The sequence below is a fragment of the Diadema antillarum genome, unplaced genomic scaffold (assembly GCF_040938485.1).
Source record: "Diadema antillarum isolate AM-2024a unplaced genomic scaffold, OU_Dant_1.0 seq00001126_RagTag, whole genome shotgun sequence".
In the NCBI taxonomy this organism is placed as follows: Eukaryota; Metazoa; Echinodermata; class Echinoidea; order Diadematoida; family Diadematidae; genus Diadema; species Diadema antillarum.
In genome coordinates this window covers 129,847-147,360 of record NW_027271940.1, presented here as the reverse complement: position 1 = coordinate 147,360, position 17,514 = coordinate 129,847, and positions in this window count along the sequence as shown.

Here is a 17,514-nt window from a genome sequence, read left to right as displayed (position 1 = left end):
GTGGAATTCCCTTTATATTTTCTTTATATTGTTGTCTACACATGACATCATAACCTCTAGTAGTCTCCTCATTCTGCGGTTCCAACACCAAAACTTTAAAAATTCATAACTTTTGCATCAATTGTTCGATTTTCCTCAAACTTTCACTGATGTGTTCTACTAATGTTGTTGCTTTCACTCAATCCACATTTCTGTTTGGGTTTTGGTTTTCTTCAAGTGGTGGCGACTGTACCACTCCTGGGTACTCCAGCCAGTCGCCTAGTACCTCCTTGGTGAAACCCAGTAAAGTGGCCTAAATATTTCCCCTCTTACTACAGTCATTACTTCCAGATGTGAGGTGTAATAGGGAGGCAATGGGATGGGGGACGGGATGGCAAGAAAACTCCTGCCTCATGTAATGGAATGTGACTAGCTCACAGCATGATTTGACTTGTCACTGCCTTGTCTGCTCTGGGCTGGTTAACTAAAGAATTTTTCAAGTCCATTTTCCCTCTTTTCTTTTTCCATTTCACCATAATATTTTTTTCCTTCCAGCAAAAAGTAACTTAAAGGATTTTGTACTGCAATATCCTTTGAATCATGAGAGTGTGTGTTTTAATAATATTCATTAAATGCAGCCATCTGCTTTAATAGGTTTGTTGATCTCTTCCTCCACCGAAAGAAAAAGTAGACTCATTACTGATATACAACTTCAATGACATTTATAGGGCCTACATAGTACTGAATGCCTGGGACTGTCCAACTACAGAATAGAATCTCCTTTCAGGAACTAACACATAGACTTATCAATTATTGATTTAAAAACAAACATACACAATTTGTAGTGTTTCACAGGGAGGGAATAAGACAGTTAACACTCATGCATTCCCATGTTCCACTGCCAGCGGTTAATAAATTAAGTTTTATCTAAAAGGAAGAAAACTCTGGCAAGCTCAAGAGTTATAGTAATCGATGATTTCTGTGGCCTTTAATCCCAGATTTGTCTGAACGCAGACATAATTCTGATGGGGAAAAACTTACCCCATGTCAAGCTTTGTTTAAACCCTTCAAGACAAGTGAATGTGCATACCGTACTTCTAAATTTCACACAGGTTTTCATGGAAAAGTGTCTTTTTTTTTAAGTGCCTGCTAGATCACTGGTGTTTTGTCTAGATTCATCATGGCTGAAAAATTAATAAACATACACAGTTTTGTCCTTCATTGTCTGCAAAGAATGAATCACAGCAGGTCTGATATCCTCAACAATCAGACAGTCTACTAATGCAGGATTATTACTGAATTCTCTGCACCCCCCCCCCCCCCCCCCCCTCTCCACACACACAAGCACATGCCAAGCAAGATTTGAAGTACTTAATCTAGGGCCTACTTGTTTCTGGCATAAGCATTCCAATATTCAAAATATATTTCATATGCATCACTTGCTGTTATATCAAATAAGCCTTTGGCAAAAAAAAAAAAAAAAATTCTTGTCGTCTAGAATAACATATGTTTTTATGAATTTTTATGTCAGCTTGTATTGTATATTGAATTGCCGAATAAATAATAATAATAATAATAATAATAATGATAATAATAATAATAATAATTCAAAGTTCAAATAAGATGTATCCAAGCTTAGTGTATTATGAAACCCTTTCTCATTTTTTTCTCAAATGATGATTATTAGATTATGCCTGATGTAACGCAGGAAGATAAGGCATTGTTTTCATAGTAAGTAGTCATGTACGATACAGGAAAAAAAAATCTCGCCTTAGAATCCTGCTTTGCGTAGTACCGGTAAATCAGCATTTGTGCTTTGTATACTCCTGTGCACTACTTCTCTTCTACAGTCATTCATGCTTCCAATCTCATCTGTGCTACAAATCCACCTGGAGATCTATTGATCTATCATATTGCAAGAATACCAATTTTTTTCAGAGGAAATTACCATACTTGTGACTGAATTTGATGCTACTCATGGAAAGTCATTTGTTGTATGGTCTTTTATCCGGGATGCAATAATGCAGATTGCATTGGGAATTCACTGGATCTCAGTGGCAAGATCAGGTATTCAATCACTGATATGATTATTCCAAGGAGTGGGGGGGGGGGGGGGGGGGAGTTTAAAGGTATGGTATAATATTGGTGGAGATGAGGATTGGGCTTTTAACTTTTTGTGAGATACCAAGAAACCACTTATGAAATAGTACAGAGCATACCATTCTAAAAGGAATTCAAAGTTTATATGATGAAGATCGGTTTTGAATGGCTGAGACATCTAGACACAAAGTAAAACAAAGCAATCATAATGAAAGATGGGTCGCACCTTTTATTTGAATCACTTTGTTTTGGATATCTCAGCCATTTCAAATCCAATTTTCATCAAATAAACATTGATTTCCTCTTGGAATTACATGTTCTTTCAGAGTTCATAAAAGGTTTCTCATTATCTCACCAAAAAATGTTAGAAACCTGAAGTTAGGTCCCTTTAAGGTTTTCATGCCCCTCCCCATTCTTCCATTCTCCCTCTTTTTCTAGAACCTTAGGAAATCCTAGGCTTTCTAGGGTCAAACTGAGCTCAGAGCCAAACAGGTGTACAGGCTGGTCCCTCAAATATCTCACGATTGTGAAAACGTTTTAAAACAGGTTGACAGGAAGTTATCAAATCCCTGGCACAACCCTAGCTATTTCATCATCTCCTTTATATTCCCTCTCCCAACCCCTTCAATCCTTTCTTCACCATTGAAAAGTTGGAAAGGTGTAAGAGAAGGAGACAGACAGAAAGACATTCAGACAGAGAGATAGTCTTGCTTCTAGACTATGGGCTAACTTTATGTCACTTCTCAGGTAGATGTACGATGCTGCTCCATGTTTACAATTCCTGTACCTGGATGTCGCAAATATCACTGCTTTCAAGAAAGCATGTGATATATTCAAGTCATATTAGTTCTTTGTCTTATATCTAATTCTTATAAAACCTTTAGTCGTTTGTTTGTTTCATTTTACTCTTTGTATTCAAGACAAATTGAGTCTGGGATATCATTTTACTTAAAAACTAATAGTGCAGGTAAATATAGTGAAAGACAGATGTACGTCTATCATGCATTGAATCTTTTGTGTATCTTTTTTTTACTTTGTTTTGTATTTTGTGCTTTGGTGTTTTATGGATTATTCTGTGTTGTTGTTGTTTGTTTTTAATAGGGGGTGCTCTGGTGGTCGAGGGAATAGAGGAGTAGGCTTGGAACATTATGAATCAACGCTAATCCTTCATAATGAGGGAGGGGGTAGGCATATAAATAGTAGAAAATGTCAGAATGTATGAATAATTTAATGAGTAAACCTAAATGCAGCTAGCTAGCCATGATGTCTGAGTGCCATGAGCCATCAAGGGACATTGTCAACAGGTGCATGAAAACTCTATCTCTCTCTCTCTCTCTCTCTCTCTCTCTTTTCTCTTTTTTTGTGGAGGGGGGGGGGGAGTTAATTTGTGAACTGATTGACCCATTGTTTTAGAACACACCTGTGAAGTTCCCTCTTAATGGACCCAGTCAGACCATGGAGTTAAAGGTCCTGATTAGCTTTGAGAACAATGGATTTAAAAATGTTCAAGATATCACATTTGATGCATATGTAGATGCATTATGTAGATCTGTTGTATCACAAAACATCCTGCCATGTAAAATTTTTCGTAATTAAGCCTAAAATATAAGGAGATATCAGTATTTTTCTTATCAAACCATAACTGTAGACGGTTTAGTCTGGCAAAATTTTTATCATAACTATTCATATTTTGTCTATTTAACAATACTTAACATTGATTATACAGATTCAAATTTTTACAGTGGTTGTTTCTATCCCAAACTCACATTTTGGAACTATTTTAAAGTACTACTGCTGGGTTTTTGTTTCATCTGCAAATGGAAATAATGCCTTTAAAGCTCCATGGTCAGACCATTGGTGAGAAAGAGAACAAAATCAACCAATCAAAGAGGGAGCAACATGGCCGGCTGGAGAGGTACGAGATTAGTGCCAACAAATCCTGATTCACTTCCCATTGTGCCATTCAAAGAGCCAGCAATTTTATTGGACTGCCAGAACATTTCAACTTCATGCCATATAAACTCCATTGTGACTAAAGTAAAGGTGAGCTACACACCAGTTTAAAGGTGCTATTTACCTTTGGGAACAGTGATTTAAAAAATGTTTAAGATATCACTTTTGATGCATATGTGTAGGTCAGTTGTATCACAAAACATCCTACCATATAAATTTTTTTTTGTAATAAAGCCTAAAATATAAGGAGATATGACTATTTTTCTCAACAAACCATAACTGTAGATGGTTTAGTCTGGAAACATTTTTATTATAACCATTATTCACATTTTATATATTTAACAATACTTAACATTGATTATACTGATTCAAATTTTTTAGATTGGTTGTTTCTATCCATAACTGACATTTTAGAACTATTTTGAAGCACTAATGCTGTGTTTTTTGTTTCATCTGCAAATGGTAAATTATGCCTTTAATGGACTGTGCATGGATGTATAATATGCCTCACTCAGATGATATCTCATTCATTGTAACAAGTAACATCCCCACAGTGAAACTTGGTGTGGGAAAAAATGCAGCAGGGGGAGCACTGGCACAGCAGCAGCTAGGAAGAAATAGAGAAGGAGAGATTGGGAGGAATGTGAAAGTTAATGTAACACTTTGGATGTCACGCAGTGCGGAGGAAACGATTCACAGACTTGAGACAGAAGGAGGACATGTGTCACCATTATGAGCCCACTTCCTGTCTGACCAACACAGTCTAGTTGTGTCATAACTAACACAAACAATAAAAAAAAGCTATATATGGAGTTGTGACAGTTAATTTCCAAAGGCACTTTCGATTTCAAATGCAATCTCCTAACTTATAGTATGGGCCAGCACACATTCTTTCTTTTTACATCATCCTGCTCCAACATCCAACTGTACCACCAGCTGATTGAAGTCTTCTGCATCCCTATGAGGTCTTTTAACCACAGACCAATGCACAGGGGCTGGTATTGAGGGGGAAAAGATGACATCAACTACAATATCAGAAAGGGAGATGAAAAAAAAGAAAAGAAAAAGGGTTGGATTTCATGAGAGCTTTTAATGAATATTTGTCCAGAACAATATCTGAACACTTTGATAATCCTCTATTCCTTTGGTTATAAGCTATCACAAACTTGTTTTTGACCCCTGTGACTTAGTAACCATCTAGCACCATACTTGGATGATTTATTTTTGCTTCCATATCATCTCTTCTTAACAAGATATTGATGCAATTGTAGGTGGAGCAGCATCAGAATGCCCCCCCCCCCCCCCCCCAAAAAAAAAGATAGCTGTAAAAACAAAAACAACAGACAGAATAAGCTTCTCTTACCAAGAAAATTTTGTTTGTGTTGTTGTTGAATTGAATGTCTACGCAAACTCTGTGACAGTTGCAACAATCTGGCATGGGGGTGGGGGGGGGGAATATGATTAGCTGAGGAGCAGAAGGGCACTGATGCTGCACAACAATTGATGGACATAACTCCTTCTCTTTCTCAAGTGCTGATATGGCTGTTCCACAATTTCTCCCCTCTGAGAGGACACAGAATAATACTCCTGTGGTTCTGTAATAGAGTGGTATGTGATGGAATGTGTCAGGGAGGTACTGAGGGAGGAGAGAAAAATACAAATAGATAAAGAGGCAAACATAGACAGAGAGTGATATATATATATATATATATATATATATATATATATATATATATATATATATATATATATATATATATCATATACACAGACAGGCAGAGACAAAGAACAGACACCAAGAAATGGGAGAAGAAAAGAGGGAAATATTTTGTAGGAGATAGACTTGCATGATTCACAGCTTGATGAGAAATTTATGGGTCACAGGAATGGGTGTGCTTTGTTGGGGGGGGGGGGGGGAGGCAGAGTTTTTTTTTTTTTTTGAGGAGTCATAAATTCATACAAATATCACCATAATATCCCACTTAACCTTTACATTCTAATCTTGAACCGACAAAGGAGTGCATAAATTTGGGAGAGGACGTGCCATGATGACGAAGTGGTTCAAGGGCGGTGTGCCTTTGAGACCCACGGTGAATCCTATGAAATATTGGAATGCCGCGCTAATTGTAACTGGAATAAGCAAGGAAAATAAATGATGTAGACATGAACTTCTAAACCATCGTAAAAAGTATGCAGATGACATGAATATCACAATCACACAGTCAGTGAGAGTAGGAAATGATCCTGAACAGGTTAATTGCAGATATTCTGAGATTGATACACTTCATGGTAAATTTGAATGCATCTGTGCATGTGTATGTCTGTCTCTTAAGGCTTACTAAAAGGTCTCGTAGTTGTTTTTCTCCCTTCCTTTCATCTCTATATTTATCTTTCCCTATGTTTATCTCTCTATTTTTTATCAATCTATCTCCTGATCAGTTTATCTATTTGTCAATGTATGGTTATACCTGTCTACCAGTCAATTTCTTTCTCTATCTTTCTCTATCTATCTATCTATCTATCTATCTATCTATCTATCTATCTATCTATCTATCTATCTATCTATCTATATCTTTCTCTAAGTATCTATCTTTCTTTCTATCTACTTATCTATCTATCTATCTGTTTATCTCTCTCTATCTATCTACTTATATATTCATTTCTCTATCTGTCATTTGTTTAACTATCTATATATCTATCAATCTATATGTTACATTACCTTCTCTTCGCCTCTTTACTCTTTTACTTTTGTAGTATGTGAATAATATTCACTTGGTCTAAACTGAATAAAAGTTTGAGTCACTTCTGCAGATATGAACTGATGACTGCCACTGGTTAAGCCAACCCATAATTGGCTCTTTGAGTTGCATTTCAGTGACCGCTAATGGGTAGTAATACGTAATTACAATAGGGATTATGAATTCCTTGAAGGAGGCCAAGGAGAATGAAATGAGGCTGAGTAAGCTTCATCAGCATTCAAATACTGCAGAAGGAAAACATATCTCTCAGCACCTCAAAGTGTCTTTTAACATTTGTGTATTTTTACTTGCACAACGTATAATTTTACTCACCCTTGGCAAGTGGGCAAGTGTTTAAATAATGTCAGGCATTGTAGATGCATGTAAACAAAATCACTGTTTTCTTGATTTGATTGGGAAATACCCTACCTCAAATTCCTATGAAGTGAAAGTACATAATATTGCATCATTTAGTTTGTGCTGTGACTGGAATGCACAGTATTGTATGGGAAGTAATTGATCTGAGAAAGATGATTACTCTGTTAGCCCTGTGAGAGGTTGAGGATGTTTTTGTTGTTGTCGTTGTTTATTGTGTACTGTAAAACCAAATGCATTCGGAGCAAGAAAAGTCTTGAGAATTGGAGCCAACAGCCTTATTAGTAGCATGAAACTTTGGCAAATCACTACATTCAATGTATTGTGTAGACAAACATGTTCATGTGCATTTAACTTTTGCAAATCTTGGCTCCTTGCTAAATGCAAGAAAGTTTCATGTATGCAAAATTTCTGGTTGTACAATATATGAAGTTTGCGTTTGTTTTATTATATTATTTTAGTTCTATCAAAGGTACACGCCAGGAATTTGGGGGAGAGTTAATGCAAAAAACCTGGAGTACTGTGCTGATAAAGAATCAGCGTATACATACAGCGGGCTTAGGAATCAGTTTGAGTGTAATCTGTTTTATGTAACTCTTAGCATGCCTGTATCTGTTATCTTCTATAATTCAAAATTAGGTTATGTCATAAAATTAAAATATAAATGTACATCAAATATGTCTGACAAGCTCTACATTATTTACAGAGATGAATATAATGTTATATCAACTTCCTTCATCATGTCTACGTGTTCATTTTGTATATATCCCACAAATTCAATGATCGCTAAATGCTTAATGTTCATGGGATCATGTTTGAAATTCATTCCGTAATGGGGAAACCGTGAATTAGAAAAAACGTTCCACTTTTGACTTTAACAACTTTGTGGATGTTTGTCACATTACTTCTTATTGCTACCTGGTCTGTGTCACTTTTGGGCATGATTATCCGTGACACAATGCACGTACATGTCAATGGAAACTGATAAACTCTGTAAGCAAGAGGAGTTAGTGACTTTAACTTCATTTGAGGAAGAGATCACCTAAGCTTTGTCACAGGTTTCCAGATCTAATCTCCCTGGAATCAATACTCCTCATTGATTGACGAGAATTGTTCTCGTACCACGGGGCCCTTGTGTGAAACTTGTGTGAATGGTTCCGCCCTGCCTAAAGACATGTTGATTTAATTTGAAAAGTGGTAAGAGGTGGCTCTTGCAATTTGCACCTGATTCATCCTTCATAAGCACCTCATCTCTAACCCACTATGGCTGAATTGATTACCTGCTAATCAGCATTGTGGTTACTTGAAAGAAACCATCCTCTCAACCTCTAAAGAAGGAGGATGATCCCCTCTGTCATGTTTGTTTTTGTTTGCTTGTTTGTTTGTTTGTCTGTATTTCCCATGAGTCACATCAGAAAATGCTTAACCTCATGCGTACTCATAGTAGACTGAGTCTGTTGTGGAGCTGTATCATATTCATGCCTTTTCCTTCAACTGCAGTATATTTGCAGACAAATTGCCATAATAATCTAAAGAGCTAAATCCAATCCTATACAGCAATTACTCTGTAGAGAGAAGAAAAATATTTGATCCATGCAGTATCTTAGAGAATCATGTAATATTTATGGAAAGTCTTTTTAGAAATAGACCATTTTTTGGTGTCCATGGTTATCACTGGTTACTGCTGATTTTTTTTCTTAGCAAATCTACCTTTAACTGCATGAGCTGCATCCTCAAATTTTGATCGAAAAACAGTTCATGGAGGTGTATCCCAAATATACAAAATTGAAATTCTAGACACACTGCTGCAACTTTGTTTGGTGTCCAACCCCAAAGCTGTTTGTAACATGGGTTACTCAGAAATTATAGATACCAGGTAATTATTATGATTAAAATCTAACAAAAACAATATTTCTAGAAAGAAAATGAATACACTTGACTAAATTCAAGATTTAAAAAAAAAAGCCTTTTGGCCTTAGAAACAAGCAGAATTCCACACTGCTGAATGGCTGTTACTGTGGACACCGAGCACAATTAACACGCACTGCCATTGGAATGCATGCTGAATGAAAATCAATGTTTATTCGAGGAGTTGTTTAAAACTTCATAATCTCTCCCTGTCAAACAGAGCTCCCAAAAAGAATTATTTTTTGTTTCAGGGCATCTTTATTGGTTCCATAGGAAATCGGTATTTCAAAAGCATATCACGCTTCCATTCTCCAGTACTGTAAAAAATGGATATTTTCGAGCTACTATATTTTTTTGCACATAGCCGGGTAAGAAGAGTTTCACATGTGTTTGATTCTGCTGAATCAAGACAGTAGGTACAGGAATATGTGGAATGCAAAAATGTTCGCGTGCTTTTATTTTCATTTTATTTCAGTTTCTGGTTGCGCGAAGTGCGCAAAAAACTTCAACACCGCGAAAATTTTCCACTTTTACAGTATTGTAAAAGTACACCATTATAGAGTAATATATCCTTACATTTATACACTGCCCTGGAACCTGGGCCAATGTAAGTGACAAGAAAGTCCAATGATTCATTGTGTTTGTTTTTTGTCTTTGGTTTTGATCAAACTTTGGAACATTTTTACTCACATGAGTAAGACATTTGGAACTCTTGATAAAAGATCACTATGCATCTTTTATTGTGAAGAAGTACAATACAGAGTACTTCAATGAAAGCCGCTTGGGTAGCAATATCCCTCCCTTGGCTCCCCACCCCCACCCACGTGGGATTAAAGTTACAATGACAATTCTTTTGTGACTAAAGGATTGAAATATTTACCATACCATTCAAATTTTGATTAATACATGCTGCCAATGACATGTCCAATATAAGCTGACACGTGACTTCTTGTAATGTCTATCTCAAGTTGCTCAATTTTCTGTTGTATCTGTTGCTGTGATTTTCATGTCATCTGAGAAAAATCATTGTGGGAAATTTGCCTTCACATTGAGTAGGATTGTTATTACATGAGAGTGGCTTGATTTATTGGATAGTTCTTGAATTTGCCCACTGTAACTAGCCATTAGTGTAATATATATTATGTAATCTGACCAAATGCAAATCACTTTTTGACAAGTCAACATTCGAACATACAGATTAAGTTCTATTTCTGAATAAAAAGCATATGGTTTGTACTTCTTATTTCCTGTCCAAAAATAGACCACAGGGGAAAAAAAAATGAAAGACAAATACTTTTTCAGATGCATATCTTCCACAGTGTAACATGGAAAGGGTTGAAGATGCCAAAGGCTCTTTAATCATGAATGCCATAATGAGATTTTGTAGCATTTGGGTTTTTTTTTTTTTCTCTCTCTGTCTCTGCTAAACGTAAATGAATCTAATTTCAGCGTCACACTCCGTCTGGCTCACAATGCTTGGCAGATCATCTGGAATCTCATCATATCAGATTGTGCAATTGTATGAAAAAGGAAGAAGAAGAAAAAAAAAACTTTGCCAGCATTCCTTGTGTTACCCTAAGAGTGAGAGAACAGAGAGGGAGAGGGAGACAGAAGGGGGAGGAGGAGATAGAAAACTGAGTGGGTTTCTGGATTAACGGATATAGTCTTCATGGTGTGTCTGCCTTTGAGGAATTTGTTGATCCTGGATTTGGATAACTTTAAAGGAACTATAAAATGCTTCAATTGAAAGTTGAGATCTCTGATTTAACGAGCTTGAAGTGCCATGCATAATGCTAACCCAGTTAATTTCATCAATTGTTAATTCACCAGGAAAGATCAAGTGTGATGCTGTTGCCATGGATACTTGACTAAGCTCCTTGATACCTTTGCAGTATCAGTGTACAGTGGTAGCAAAGAGTGTATCAATTAAAATGCATGCACTAGCTACTTACAACTGAACATGTCAATGACTCTAAGTGTATGACAAATATGTATCTGTATGTGAAACTTGAACAGGTCACTGTGGTAAAAGCTGATCATCATGATATCAATATGTCGTCTTACAAACAGCAGTAAAAAATTGATGTAGGGGTTGCAAGCTCTAACTTACCCATGATCTGCCCAGAAGATGGCATTTTGCCACAGCTGTTCTCTAGTGTGCACCATGTACATTTAGCTCAAGGTGCTTTCATGTTTGACGCGAACAAATCAGGAATTCATACACAGATCTTTTTGATACATCTTAAGTGCCTAGGTTGTTACACTCAAAACGAAAATAAAAAAGTACATTGTAACATTATCACATTAATCTTGTGATACATTATGACATTCATTGCACTTTGTGATATGGACCATTTACCACTCATAAGAACCCATCTTTAGCTACATTAAACCTAATACTATTTGAGACCTTTGTGGGGATTTAGTATAAAGGCTATTATGTTTTAGATTTAAGGCAGTTTCAAATCAGAAAGTGCATCATATGATGCAATATTGCAGTTCTCCATGGTTGGATTTTAAAGTCATTTTTAAAAATGATTGTTTCCTGTGTATAAGTAAAAGAAATGCAAACTTGGTTTGCATGTAAACTGTATTGTTGACAAATTATGTCACTTCTCAGTAAGTCCTTTGTATTCAGTTTTCTTCACTATACTACCATTTTTGTGCAGAACCAATATGCAACTCTCATAAGCCAACACTACTGCATATAACAGTAACACACTGGCAGGGGGGGGGGGGGGGGACAGAGAAAAGCTGTAAAGCACTGTGGAACATGACCTCAACACCAGGATGAATACCAAAATGAGGAAATCCCGCCATCCTTTACAAAGGCAGCAGAAGGGGATTAGATACCCTGAGCCAGATTTTCTCATAATCCTGTAAGAAGGATAATCCACTAATTCACAACTTTAAGTCCAGAAGAGGCTAGTTTCCTTTCAAACTGAACACTCAGACCTCACTTGTGAGTATTCACTACACCAGAGGTAAACCCTTTCCTCTGGCTCCCCCTATTTCCCGAAGGACATTCACCCATCCAGGCTAAATTTACTCTAATCACGGATCAAAAATTTCCCCGTCTTGTGTGGTGCAAGAAGAAAGGGAAAGTATACTGTAGCCATCTTGGAGTTTCACACGTTCGTTCGGAAGAACCTGTGTGAAATCACACTTTTGAATTGTGTTTCCATTGTTACTGAGGGTTGAGACCCAGAAATCATTAGTTGAGAACCAGAAGGGCATTTTTTTTTTTTTTTTGGGGGGGGGGGGGGGGAAGGGGTGAATCTTCATTTATTGGTATCACATTATATATCTTGATTTCCTCTATATTATGGTGTCAATTTTAAATTATTTTCATTTTCAGCAATATGCTAAAAGTCAACCCATAAGGACACTATTTTATCCAATATTTGAAACAATGATAATGAATCTACCCACTTTTGATTGAATAAACTTTTTATTTCATGAAAATTGAATGTTTCATTTTTATCTTTGCTCAAATCTTACAATGCAACACCACCCTTCTTGTTCTCAGCTGATGAAATGAGTTTTCTTGCTATACAGCTTCATACTTTGAGTGATATCTCCTTCAACAGCCGAGTCAGAAACTCACTGCATGACCTGTCATTAGAACATAGCTCTTTACGTGCTAATGTGCAAAAGTTGCTTCCCTTTATGCATGCATCAGGGTAGAAGTACATACTAGATCAAGCTGGGTTCCACCTCTTTAATCGTGCTGTAGAGGGCGAATGGTTCAGACTCCAAACAAGCACCTGGAATTGAGCAAAACTCAGTATTGCAGACCACTTCCAGACCTTGACTATTCCAAACATGATTTGAAAGATGCAGTAGATAAAATGTCATTCAAGTGTTTTAAGATTTACACACAAACAAACATACAACTGTACATGAAAAGTCTCTAGATTAGCCATAAACCTGTTTTTACTGTTTAAACAAGTTTACCAACAAGCTTTTTTGCCAATGTGAAAGTGCTCAAGGTTTAAAAAGGGAACTCGGACATTCCTGCCTATACATATTCAAGAGGGGATTGAAGATCGGTCAAAGTGAAAGGGAGAGTCCTTCAGCCAGATAATCACTCAGACACAACAGATATCTGCTCCCTCTTTGTGGTGATGATTATTGTCATTCACAGTGTGAAATGGGTTTCTGGAGAAGATGCAGAATACTAGCAATGGCATGAAGTAGTTGCTAGCCTGCATGGTGTGGAAACTGTCCTGATATATTCACTTTTATCTTGAATTCCTGCTTAGGACTGAGACTAAAATGCTTCAAAGGCTGTATAGAAATAAGAAAGATAGTCCCTCTGTTAGGAAAAAAAAAAAGAAGAACGAAATATTCCACATGAGACATTACAAGAAAATATCCCATGGCTTTGAAGCAAGTGTAATATAAGGAAGCTCTTACAAATCCTTCATTCTCACTGACCTGAAAGTCATGCAGGAGTGCTGAAAGACTTTGGGCACTTGTATCGTCTATCCAGTAGAAGATAATTTGATTCACTTTGAATTGTATGATGCTCTATAAGATTATAAGATATTTTGTTTAAAGCCAAAAGGAAATAGCTTATTGTCAAATCATCTTGAAATGTTTATTCATAGTGGATAGATTTTTTTCCTAATGGTTAGGACTCACAAGGATCATGTCAAGAATACTGCATGTGTGATTTCCAAGAGATGAATATCTGAACCTCGCACAATAGAAAGAGCATAAAATGTGGATGTTGTCAGATTTTCACAATTTCCATACATCTCTTTTTACGATCCAGAAGGGTTACTGAAAGGGGTAAAAGAAACTTGATGATTCTTCCTCTCAAACTACAAGGCACCAAACACAGCTGGCATCTGACATAATCTTGCAGCTATAATTTCCATGCGGTTAACCAATTTGGAAGTTCTGTCATGGTACTTAAAGGGATGGTACAGTATTGGTGGAGATGAGAATTGGGCTTTTAACTTTTTGCGAGATACCAAGAAAACACTTATGAAATAGTACAGAGCATACCATTTTAAGAGGAAGTCAAAGTTTATTCGATGAAAATCGAGTTTGGAATGACTGAAACATCCAAAAACAAAGTAAAACAAAGCAATCGTAAAAAGTGTGGGTCCCACACTTTATCAGAGTCGATCTGTTTTGGATATCTCAGCCATTTCAAAACCAATTTTCATCAAATAAATGTTGAATTTCTCATGGAATAACATGCTCTGTCATATTTCATTAGAGGTTTCTCATTATCTCACCAAAAAAATGTTAGAAACCTGAAATTAGGTCTCAACCAAAACTACATGATCCCTTTAACCTGTTGAAGACTAGTCCCCAGTGTACTCGGGCAGTGTACATGGGAAATGTGTGTTATGACAAAATCAGCCCATCCTCAATGGGTTAATAAACATACCACTGTGTTATCCACCTTATCATATCAAATTTGGTGGGTTCTTTTTTCAGGACCTTGTCTGAGTCTATTGATTACCCATTACATGTGAGAACTGGGTACACAATGTAATTACCATATTAGGGGTCATGATCGAGTCAATATTGAACATTTCATGACTTAACTGTCACTATTTAAAGTCATGCAGGTGCATGGGAGGATCAATTAAAGGACAAGTTCACCGTCATAGACATGTGGGTTAAGTGAATGCAGCAGTATTAGTAGAGCACATCATTGAGAGTTTGAGGAAAATCGGACAATCCGTTCAAAAGTTATAAATTTTTGAAGTTTCTACTCACTCAAGGCTGGATGAGAAGACTACTATAGCTTGTGATGTCACATGAGTACAACGATATAAAGAAAGAATAAAGAAAATTCAACATATTCTCACTTTTCTCGCATAACAAAAGAACACTTGACTTCTCTCTTTCAGAAGGCAGGGGGAATAATATTACCCTTAACATATGTCAGCAACAAGTCGAAGAAATGTTCACTTAATTCAAAAAGTAAAGTTTTGTGAAATTCTCTTTTTATTTTCTTTATATGGTTGTACGCATATGACATCATACACTATAGTAGTCTTCCCATCCAGCAGTGACTACGCAGATATTTTAAAAATTCATAACTTTTTAACGGATTGTCAGATTTTCCCCAAACTTTCACTGATGTGTTCTACTAATATTGCTGCATTCACTCAATCCACATGTATATGAAGGTGGACTTGTCCTTTAAGTTATTGACAGGCTTATGTATTGACAAATCTTACTGTTCTGTATGTGTAATAGGGAATTTTCATGTGTTCATTGATTTTGTATTGTTTAATTTTGTATTGTTCCTCTGAAGAATGACAAGCAGGCGTAATCTACACCATCAGTATTTCCTACTCAATATCAGAGTGACACGTTGCGCACAGCTGACACAAGAAGAAGGCCCATCATTTCCTCTCCCCAGATGAATATCACTTGTAGATCCTCATGTTTAACATCCTCCTCCTCTAATAACTTGCTTAAAGTGAAAATCTGCGTGTCTGTATGTAGAGCAAAATAGATAAAAACAACAGTAGAAGATTTCCTTAAAATATCTTATGCTCTTGCAATTACTATCATGGTTTCCAAAGAGCATGTGAAACTGGAGAATTTTTTCAACATCCTTATTTTGCATCTCGTTTTTTTTATATAAAACTTTACCATTCTTTTAGTTTGATGACACTTTATTTATTACAGTGAACTTGGACATGGAATGGATTATTACTTTGACTGTTGATCATACTATACTATGTAAATGTCTTTATCATTCTATGGATGTATTTTCATTTTGTGGACTCATCAACACACAGTTAGTTGTTAGCCTTACCATATCAAGCCTGTTGCTACTCATCTTTTCTGGATTGATGGGGAATGAATTTCATTGGCAGGAGGCCCCAATACATACTTCCTTTAAAGAAGATTTGCTTGCTCCCAGAGTTTACCATACTTAAAGCCTTCATTGACTGTTGAACACAGCAGGTATGGCCTTCTCAGGCTTCTCTGGATTAGGTGTCTCCTAATCTTTCTTTACAGAACTTTTGTCCAATTGATAGATCCCCCCCCCCCCCTCCCTTCCCCTCAGCCATGGCAACAGTGGAGAATGGACAGTGGGCAGTCTCACTTCCCTTCCTCAAAATTTTCCAAGAAAGACAATCTAGAACATGGGTTCATTTCTTCCTCCTGACTTGCACTTGGCCCTCTTGGGTGAAAAAAAAGAATATGAGTTGATTGTTCATGTCTGCAATTTTGTCACACTTTTGAGGCTGTGGTAAACAACTTTGATACTGCAAAGCCTGTTGTCTCTACCAGGAAAGTCATATGCTTTCTGATCTCCTCATTCCTGCCAATCCTTTTTATGACTCTATGACTGATAATCCAGCCTGCATCAGTTTAATCTTTTGCTGCTTTCATTGTCCTTGAGGCAGCATATCTCAAAACATTAATAGTCTCTTGAAGGCAAGTAATCCACCAGTGCCTCACTCAGAAATCCAAGTTATCAGTTCATGTTCATGTGTGTGTTAGAGAGAGGGAAAATGAAGAGACATCTCTGTAATAAAATCTGATTACAAATTCATTCCAGATTCGTCTTCAAAAATGAGGAGAGAGAGAAAAAAGTCATCAAAAAGAGCTTATGTCGAGTCAACTCGTGATTTACTCACTTGCCCCTTGTTTGTCATTCAAGGGGATCATCTTCACTCTTGGGGAAAAGAGAGGAGTCCTCTTAATCAGGAAATGATGAGATCTTGATAATTTCCTCCTTGCGTTCCAACATCCTGCTTTGTCACAGTCTCCCAGGGTTGCCGCTGTCCCTGTCTCTCTTACCCTATCTCCACATTTTTGTTTTTTGTTTTCATATTTGTGCTTTTTTCACTAATGAGTTAAGTCTTTTAGTCCCTCCCCCTGTTTGAGAATGGCTCAGCAAGTTTCCTAATCCCCGTTGTTAAGCATAATTGCGAAGGAAAGACTGAGACCTTTTTGTGTTTACTCATTCATGGCATTAGTGCACTTTTATTTTTGTCAACAGACCTTTGGGAGTTTAAGCTACTATAGAATGAAGAATCAAAAAGCAATACCTGCCCTGCAAGTACTCAAGATAAAAATGCCTATGTGCCAAATCTACTTCATGATGTCTCTCATTATATATGTACCGGTATATGTCGATTGTGGAAATTAAAAATATTACTCATATAAATCAAAACTTTCTCATCCTCTCCCACTCTTTATCTCTTGTTTTCATAGAGTCTTGCTTAGAGAAATTCCAGATGTTCACAATGTTCCATTGAGTGAGTATACTTGCTGAAAACTAGATAAATCAAGAGTGCATAAAAGATGCACAACAATATTGTCGGCTCACCATTTTAAACCAAACTATAGGGGCATTTACCCTTTAAAAAAAAACAACATTGCCATAAAAAAGAACATTTCTGGTGTCATGGCAGGAAATGTGCTTGCACAAGAAGAAAAAGAACAATTGTTATGTTTCTTTTTGGTA